Source organism: Cardiocondyla obscurior, linkage group LG02 (genome assembly GCF_019399895.1).
Source record: "Cardiocondyla obscurior isolate alpha-2009 linkage group LG02, Cobs3.1, whole genome shotgun sequence".
Taxonomy (NCBI): domain Eukaryota; kingdom Metazoa; phylum Arthropoda; class Insecta; order Hymenoptera; family Formicidae; genus Cardiocondyla; species Cardiocondyla obscurior.
The window spans coordinates 10,450,149-10,460,260 of NC_091865.1; the positions used below are offsets into that span (position 1 = coordinate 10,450,149).

General features: G+C 39.5%; 1 long non-coding RNA gene across 1 annotated transcript; it reads right to left on the reverse strand.

The window, feature by feature from the left end:
- Window positions 1–7,103: 7,103 nt before the first annotated feature.
- On the reverse strand, window positions 7,104–9,163 carry LOC139112355 (uncharacterized). Its single transcript, XR_011547368.1, has 4 exons — window positions 8,891–9,163; window positions 8,480–8,571; window positions 7,998–8,296; window positions 7,104–7,874 (listed from the first exon to the last, which is right to left on the reverse strand). It is a non-coding gene; the product is annotated as an uncharacterized lncRNA (long non-coding RNA).
- Between the last annotated feature and the right edge of the window lie 949 nt (window positions 9,164–10,112).

A 10,112-nucleotide genomic window follows, 5' to 3' on the forward strand; every position in this document is an offset into this window, starting at 1 on the left:
AGGGAGGATTCTTTCTAAGTCGCGATATTTTAATTTCGTTACGCAGAGAACACCTTCGCAATACTGATCAAAAACTGAGACCGGGAATCACGTTTTTGAGTAAATTCCTCGTATTCTAAATCAGAGGTGAAAGCAAAGGACCTACAAGACGCAGAGCAAATAGGAAGATAGGCTTTTTTAAAACCCGGCAGAGCTGCTGGCAGCTAGGCTAAGAAAATTTGCGTAATACAGAGAAGAAAAGAAAAGTAGCTGCAGTTAAGGTGGCGCGTTGACGGACGGACGGACGGACGAACGGTCGGGCGGTGCCGGGATGCTGCGCCCAGGAGAAAAGCGAGAAAAGCCGCGAGAGCGAAGATTTGCAATGCTAACCAGGGACTGCATTAAACGGGAATTAATTTCTTGCTAACCGTCTGGAGTAGCTGCGCGCTCGGTAGTAACCCCCGGTCTTCTTCTTCTTGTACTACTTCTTCTACTTCTTCTTTACCACGTCAAGGGAAAGCCAACTCTCTCTCTCTCTATCTCTCTCTCTTCGCGCGTCGCCTTCGTCGTGCAACTCGTCGCCGTCCGAGCATTACTACGGATAATCCAGTCCCGTTTACTGCGCTCCCGCGGGGGCGGGCGACGGGAAAACGGTGGCCATCGAGCAGAATAGAGAATGGGTTTCACCGACTTTTCTCCCCGGTTCGTTCTGGCGCGCTTCGAAACCGGCTTAAGGCCCCCGGTACACTTTGCACGCGCATAACGAGCGCCAGGCTAGCCCCCCTATTTGCCCGCGCCGCAACGGGAAGCTCTATAAATCTCCATAATTCAGCTTCATGAATCTCTGTGCACACGCCCTCGCTCGTGACGGAAGCTCCCTTTGTCCACGGTAAATTTTATTTTAATAATTTCGAGGCAATGTTGATTTTCCTTAAAATATCATAAGACGCAGCAGCTACCGGACCCACGGCTCTCGTTTGCGATCGATCGAGTATGTCTTAGGATTTTCCGCCGTTCGTAAACTCTCACGCGATGCCTAATTTTTCTTTTTCTAATTAACGTACTATTAAGGACGTAAGCGATTTACAAGCGTGTCTATTTAATGGTAACGTTAAATTTAAAACAGCTGTTACATCCCTCGGACATCTCTAAGACGTAAAGTACGTTTACGAATAGCATACAAATTAGAACTTTCAGTACTGTAGAAAAGGATTTATCTCATGAAAATCTACGTGCAGTTATTTACATTTGTATTAGGTCGCCCAGAAAGTAACCGCGCACTTTTAAATTCAAGCGGCACCCGTTCGCCTAGAATTTCTGTTTTTTTATTTTTATTTTTTTTCACCCGTTTCTGTTGTCTTGAATAAAAAAAAAACAATTGCTTTCGATACGTGTATCGGCAAGATTTTCGTTACATTATTTCTAAACTCGTATATTTAATAATTTATAACAATATTATTATTAGATTAAGATTTATGAAGATCTCCACAAATATTTGACGTACGTAAGATTATCCAATCAAAATGTTTTGATGTAAATTTGGACAGTTTGTCGGTTATAGCCTTGTTTTAGTTTCGTATAACAACGCGGGGATTATCAAGTTTGCTTATATAATATCTAAGTGTGAAAAAACTACTTGTAAAGAATTATTCTATGTACTATTGTTACATGTACGATTGTTACGAAAATAATTATCGGTGCCAGCCGATAAATTACGTGCGAGTGTTGCTTTTGCATTACGTTAACATTGTTACACGTTTACTCCGTGAATACGAAGTTGTCAAGTACCCAATTAATTTCTGAACAATTTAATAATATCAATGCGTAATAAGCTCATTTTATTCGTGTCAAACGCGCGTTGAAAAAGAATAACGCTCGTGGGCGAATTGAATTATGCAGTAATCCTTTCGATGCCCGATATCATTCGGGAGGTTTTAACTTCGTTTTAACGAGCGATAAACACAGAAATTTGTCATATTAAATTTGGGATATGGTGGATAGAAATAAGTAATTTTCGTGTACGCGATGAACCAATGAGCGCGGGATTAATTAATAATTGAAATTATGCCCCGGTTGTTTCGTTTTCCTTTTCGATAACAGCGTTTAGAGAATGAAGAAGAAAAATAGGGCGCCTTTTCGCGGTTCGTTCCCGCCCCGATCCGCCTTTATTCGCGAAGGATTTTTATGATTTGCAAAGATGAACATTGTATTACATGTTAAAGCGCGGTAAACTTCAAAAAGATCGTTGGGAATTGCATTAAAATCGGGTGGCTGAAAACTAAAGGGGAGACCGGTGAGAAGTTCACACGCTTGGACGCATATTTCCCTTGCTTTATTTACCCTCGTAAAATGCAACCACATCCCACGTCCATGGAATATATAAAAACATCTTTCATCTCACTCGAAACGTTTTTATTCGACGCGTACGTGTTTGAATCACACATGTTGGAGACGACTCGGCACGCGGAGTTTAAACCCACGAACACGAAGCTACGGATAAAAGAATAGCCGACTAACTTTTCCCCGCAGTTGTGTAAAATATTAACGCTGTCAAACTCTCGATTATAGTTACATCGTAACTGATGTAGTATTTAATATTTATAATAACGAGTTCTCTTTAGTTTACGGCCACCACGCTCAGCCCGTTGAAGCGCGAAGCCCATATCAAGCTACCATTTTATTGTATATATTTATATCGCGTCGATTTTTCAGTCGATTCAGAATTCGTTCGTCGTTATCGATTCCTAACGTTATTCCTTTTAAACTAACGATACTCTTATATTATCCAGTTTATTTTTTTTTTTTGCTTTACGGTGCTCTCTTTTTGGATTTATGAAAAAAAGAAAAAAAAGAAAATCCATAGTATAGAGGGTATTATTCGGTATAAAAGTTACAACGACACGTTGATATCAAGACGCGTTATATCACAAGTAGTTGCAAATTATACTGCTGCGCTGCGTTTGATAAACGACCGTAATTCAGCTTAGTAATGGCTATAGAAACGCCTTCCGAACAGCTGGATCACTGTAACTTCTAAAAATAAATAACGGGCTCTTATCCTTGCATGCCCCATTCCGCAAAATCTATTACCGATATAAAAATTAAGCTTTGTTTTTAACCTCCCGACGGAGAACATTAAAAATTACATCTTCCAACTCGGGTTATACTTGCAACCTCGTGATATTAATTTTTACACTACGCTTTCCCGCAAAATATTCCCGGTACATATACCCAAGTCTATGTAATCCATATATACACCGCCATCAATTTATCGCTCGGATATTTTTCATAGAAAATATTTATTCCGTCGCTTTTCCTCTCCCGTGTCCTTTTCAAGCCCGATTAAATTCTCTCTTCGCCTTTTGCCTGCTCGAGACGAGAGATTTAAAGAATCGGTGGTAATTGAAGCATGACGCGTATTGAAAGTTATTTATTACAAGTAATACACTTCCGTGCGACAGAATAATTTTATAAAACTAACCTTGCTTTTATAAATAAGGAGAAAAAAAAGTAAATGGATTTAATTTATATTCTGAGCTGATTCGTTGGCAATCGATTGGAGCCGCGTAAGCTACTGTGCAAGCGTGTTATGAGCGATGCACTGGTCGATGATCCTTCGCAGCAACAAGCGGGCGCAACCACATCTCATTTACAGCTAGCTCTAAAATCGCTCGTTACGCCATACGCGTCCCTAGAGCTACCGTTAAGCCCGAAATTACGTTCACGGGGTTATAATCGTAAACAGTTGCTCTCCGAATGCAGCTGGAAGGAATCGGCGGTGGCAATATCGTCTCGCACTGATTTTCCTTGGGCGCGTATTATGTCACACGAACGTGAGGCTCGCGTACGTTTGGAGGGCGAGGCCAATGCAAATTGACTCAAAACCGAGCTCGGTACCGGAATTAAGCACCGAATTAGGTACACGAAGCAATAACAAACCAGACGTCGAACCGCGATATACGAGACAAACGATCTAGTTAGTTCTATTTAAATTACGTCCATTTGTTCATTCATTACTTATGATTGAATAAAAAGCTAATAGCTATACGGCTGAAAGTACGACAGACGAATGCCGATAGAAATATTAAAGGTATCATTTTAGTAACGGTTTGCTGATATTTGTAAAATAACAATAAAACGTCAATTTTTTTTTTAAATCCCCAACTTCGCTATTGATTCATTCTGCTTGTAGAATCATCGTATTTGACAATACATTCATTTATATACATTTTATATTATTTTTTTTTTATTACTTAAACCGGATCGAATCGAATTTATCCAGAGAGAAAATAAAATTTGTAAAATTATCTGAGATATTTATAGTGCGCAATCACGTGGCACTAATTATAAGTCAATTTGACGAAAATAAAACGCAATTCTAGTGCTAAACTTTCTAAATTTTCTCAACGCGTATTTTTAATTATTTGCATGTTTATTTAATTATCTATTTTTTTCCTTTCTGTTTAAAACTTGATCAAATTACTAAAACTATACGTATATCATAAAAATAATTATCGAAACTTACTCAACACGATTTCTCGCAACTTAAGACAAAGGCTAAGTAGTAGCCATTGAATTGTACTTCGACGGGTAGCGAGGGTAACCCCGACGAATTATCCTTCCGCGCACAAAAGAGAATGTCTGATATATGAGTATGCCCGGACTTGCCTTCCGCTATTCATTTCTCACGGACGTAACTTCGGAAGGATATAAACGAACTCGTACTTGTGTACTACGTATATGTATATTACGAAATCTTCGACAATGACGTGGCATGAATAAATGTGAATTGTTTTACGTAACGTGCAGTTATATTATTCCAATAATCACGAAAAATAATTTAGCAATATTATTTCTTGAAAATATTTCTCGTGCACCATCAATACTATTTATTTTTAAAATCTTTTTTATAGATATTCTTTATAAATCTCTTTTTCTTTCTTCTCTTCTCGTAAGACTTTTGCGAAGGAAGCTTAATGTCACAATGCATTTTTTTAAATGTATCTACGTTTGCGAATGTAATATGCCTTCCTTACAAAGCTGATTGGTGGTTTGAGAGCACATTCCCCTTTCCTTCAAGACGCTTTCATCCGCCTTGACAAAACTCGACTACCCAGTATTGTGCTACGTCGCGATTTATCAGTTACGAGAGCGTATTCTTCGCGAAGCGCGTTTTTTTTTCGTTTTTTTTTTTTCTTTGCTCGCGGTCGTCGATACACCGCGGAAACGATCCGTGTAATTTCGCAAGTAACTCGCGCGATGGGTTGGGAGAGACGAGCGCGGTGGGAGGTGAGAGAAGCGAAGGGTGCACGCTGTCGACGTAGCCCGGAGAGTCGGTGATTTATACGCGCTCGGCGCCCAATGACGCGAAAAGATTACGCGCTCGGCCGGGCAAGCGACGCCCGATTAGGGACGAGCCGCGTGCGCCTGCATACGCAGCGCAATTTTCTCCGTTGCCTAATGACCCATAACCTTTGATTGGACTGTGTTTACGTGGCGCTTTAACTGTATCAGGGTCCGTGTGTCTCTAGACGCGAACGGCCCGGCGTTAACGGGACTGGCCTAGAACGCGAGAGGGTGAAGCCCAGGATGAATAAATTTTTGGCCACTTCACTCGGCCGCTCGTACTTAAATCCGTTTATACATACATCAACTTTATCGTCGGGCGATAAGACTACTTCGGCGAAAGATCCCCCGCGATTACACGCCTTTTTATTTATTTTTTTTTTTTAGCGATATCGTCCTTTTCTCGTTTCTCTCTCTTTCTCTGTCTAAATCGTTCTTGCGGCACGAGCAGCCGGGGAAATGAGCGATTACAGGTAATAATTTACGCCTCCACGCTTCCAGCGCGCCGACAGAGCGGTCCCCGGTGGCGCACCAAATGTTTAATAATGGATAAAAATGTTGGCGAGCGACATCGCCACCCTATGCATCGTTGCATTTTTCAAGTCCACTAAATATCGCAGTTAAAACACGACGGAAATGGCACGTGGACCATTGCCGTGTCGCTAAATGAAGTATTCTCTTTCGACCGTCATTCTCATTTCGGAGAAGTAACGCCATAAAGATGCCCAACAAAAATTTCAGCGCATTTTGAGAAGATATATATTTTTTATATTAAATTAAAAACTAATCTAAGTAAAAAGAAAAAGAAGAAAAGAAGATTTATCTGGCAAGTGAAGAAAATACGAGTCGAGGGAAATAGAGCCGCGTCGATAATATTGAGTAGTTTACGATCAGGACATAAATAATAAAGCTGATTGGAATTAGCAGTAAGAGCTTTGATGTAGATGGCTAGGTGCTAGTATCAAAGGCAAGGAAATCCTAATCCGAGACCGACTATCTGTTCAATTTTTTTCGCTATTCTACATTATTGCTTTTGGCAAAAATATTTTTACGACGAGTACTAAATTTCGCGCGCATCAACGAGTATAACTTTAAAGATACTTATTTGTTTCTTATAACAAGCTGATAATAAATTTAAATGAGCAAATAAATATAAAACGATGATAAATGTGGAAAGTATTCAAATAAATTGTCATTTAGTTAATTGCAAATTTATCTAAGCAACAAATCAAAAAGTTCTAATTGGGATAATAAACAGAAATCGTAGTTGTTAAACAGGTGTACTCAATTTGTTATCGAAACAGCGTGAATTGTGTATTTATGGAATTTCCCATATGGCCATTAATTTCTCATTACACCGATCGATCCTAACTTTCCACTTACGAGCTATAAGTTGTACACATGCGTACCAATACGTGCCGACATCTACTTTGATAATCTTCGGAATTATAATATATGTATTGAATGTCCATATAAACATTTAAGTCAAACGTTGTGCGCCAAATTAGCAAATTTTTTAGTATTTTTCTCTTATTCAATTAAAATACAGTATTCAATTATTGATTTTATCATAATATATAAAAAAATTAATGACTTTATAAATAATACAATTATAATATTCTATAACAATATTAAGTTTTGTTAAAGTAAAAATCACGGTAAAAATACTTACGCACGGAATAATTATCTCAGTTTTTTTTTCTTTTAACAGAACATGGTACAGAATAAAGTTATGTGCTGTACGACTATTATACTAATTTTAAAAACGCGCTATCAAAATTAACTGGAAAATATCGAATCTCATCTATTCATTTAGCTCTCGTATAAAACGTCATAGAAATTGTTTAATAACAAAAATTGAATTGGATTCGGGTATCGTCGGACAGCTCGTTAACATGGAAACTCAATTAATTTTAGAGTGACAGATGCCAAAATGCCGCGCTCTTCACTATTTTATGATATCATATTGCACAATTGGAAAGTACATGCACATTATTATTATATACAACGTATATACGCGTGTAGATTTTTTTTTTCCTACGAAATATTTTGAAACGGTGATTCATTAGGCTTGTTCGAGGCTCGTATAAAACGCGAATCGATATTAAGCCGTCATTTTCTCGTTGTGCGGCGATAAATTTCTCACTCTTGTATAAAACGGCGTGATAACATAACGCACAGCACGATATCGTGCTTTTATAACAATCATTTATCAAATTGTATGGCAGATAACATGTTCTTAAGGAAACAAAGCGGCACAGTGTTTAGCAAGAATACTTTTCGCATTTGAAAGTGAAACTCTATACGAAAAATCGATTTAACGTACTTTTACTTTTTTTTTATTTTTTCTTTCTTCAAAAGTAGCTTTCTACATTTTTGTCGCACGGTTTCGTTCTCTTTGTTTAATCTGTTATTTGCTTAACTAAAAGAAACAACGCTACGCGCGAGCTATTTTTTAATAGACCCTAATTTCAAAATACAAAAAAAAAAAAAAATTATGCAACTTACCACTCTGCATGAGCAGCGGAGTTGAAGAGTTCTGCCGGTGACTGTAACATAAAATGCAAAATATTAATGTAGAGATGCTGGTATATTTATTAATAAAATTAATAAAAAAAAAAGTAAAAGTTTTTTTTTTAAATAAAGATTTTATTTTAAAAATTGATGCTTACCTAAAAGTTGCTCCGCCGATGCAGGATACCCGTCCCGGGCCTGCTCCTCCTCTCAGATGGGACGTGTCGAGCCATCCTTCCGCGCACTGGACACTCGCGTGAGCCGCGACCGTGAATTTACAATCGCGAGAACAAATTACTAAACACTGTCGCGCGATGTTATACGACACTCCCGTTTTAATAAAATCGTATAATAAATTCACTCGCCCGATTACTTTGCGATTTTCGCGAAAAAACGCCCGACGAACCGGCTGCGGTTCGTTTAATCAGTAATATCGGCGGTAACGGCACTATAATATCTGTAACAGAAATAAAACACAAAATTAAATTAGTGATATGCTGAAAATGAAGTCAGTCTTAAGAAACAATTCTTAACGCGTTTCTAAATCATTTATCAATTAAATAATAAAAAAAAAATTTTTTTCTTATCATTAAAAGAGCAATATGTTTTTAATTTTATGTAAAACCGAAGTGATCCATACCTTCGAGTTGCTCCGTCGATGCCTGATGCCTTTCCGAGGCCTCCTCCTCCTCTCAGGATGTCTAGAATGGGATGCCTTCAGCTTCTCCTCATCTGAAACAGAAACGAGAACAACGATTATTAAATGACGATATTTGTCGGTGCGTTCTAACTGCGTGCTCGACCAGCAGCCAAGATTATCACGTAAATACCACGCGATGTTTTCCGTCGCGACCGCTGCTTAATCTCACCCGCTTGACCTCGATACGCGTCGCACAATGGAATTTATACCGAATATTCTATCTCTTATTACTCGGAATGCACTACGGATTTTTAACTGTTTAATACGTCGCTCTGCTTGTCGATCAAGTCGCGCTTCGACCGAGCTAAGATAACCATCCCGGTGATATGAGGAAACAAGGTTCAAACTTACTTTAAAGGGACAGGAACTGTTCGCCCGTATTCTCCGTGTGAAGAGAAGGGTAGAAGATGCGATTTCTGCCGGGATACGTCTCCCTACATCGAATAATTGTCTCACTTCCGGTGCGACCGCGTGCTCTTTTCACTACGTCTTGTACAGTCTATCTGTGCGGAATGAATGAGGTGGGGAAAGTCACGTAACTCGCGCTCACCGCTAGCCGCCTACCGCTCGTTCCCCCACCACCTATCTCCCTACCTGTCTCCCCTCGCGCTCCCCTTGTACGTCTCACTCTTACGCTGTTTAACGCGCTGTAAAAGAATTAATTTTATTTCAATTAATCTATTGTTAATTTTTAAATCTAATAATAATAATTTAATTTTTAATCTATTTTAATTTTTCAATTAAACTATTGTTAATTTTGAGTTTATAACGTAGACGTCAATTCCGAGTATCGTACACAGAGAATATTAATCAGCTTCTTACAATCTTCGAAATAATTTCAAACGAATGTAGACAGGTATACTCCATCGCGAACAAGACACGTCTTTATTACCCGTCTAGTATATTCGAGACGCGCGTTAAAACTTGTAGAAATTGAATTCGTTGAAGTTTACAAAATTGTATGGGGTATACGGGAGAGAGAATACCGGTACGCGCGCACAGGGTCCTGAAAGTATTACGCCGGGTACTCAAACTGTAAACGGAAGTGAGCGTCACAAGATCTACAGACTCGTTATACCCGGCCGTTCACCGTTCCACGGTACGCCGCGAGTATCCACCGCGATAAAATCTCGGAAGAGCCTCGGTAGAGATTTTCCGACGACTTGTTTTGAGAGCTTTTCTTTCCGGCTTCGCATCTCGCCCTCTTTTAACTCTCCGGTTATCCCGATATCTGCTAGTTCTGGCAATCGCCCTCCTCCGCCCCACCCCCCCCCCGTCTCCGATACGAGGGAGATTGGTAGCCGGTGATAATGAAGGCTCATAAATAAAAATTACCGTGAAGCCCCCATCTCGAAGACAGAAGAGAGAATGAAGGGAGGTGGAGGGCAACCGAGCGTTGTCGTTGTCGGGGATGCAAAAAAGGCCCCCTCGGAAAAAAATGGTCTCTCCGTCGTGCAAACTTTATCACTTTAGCCTCAGCTTTCTCGTTCCGCGCGCGTCCGTCCATTCTTCGTGCCTCGCGTTTCGTTTTTCCCTCGTCGCTTTTAACCCGGAGCGTCTCTCCTTCCATCCC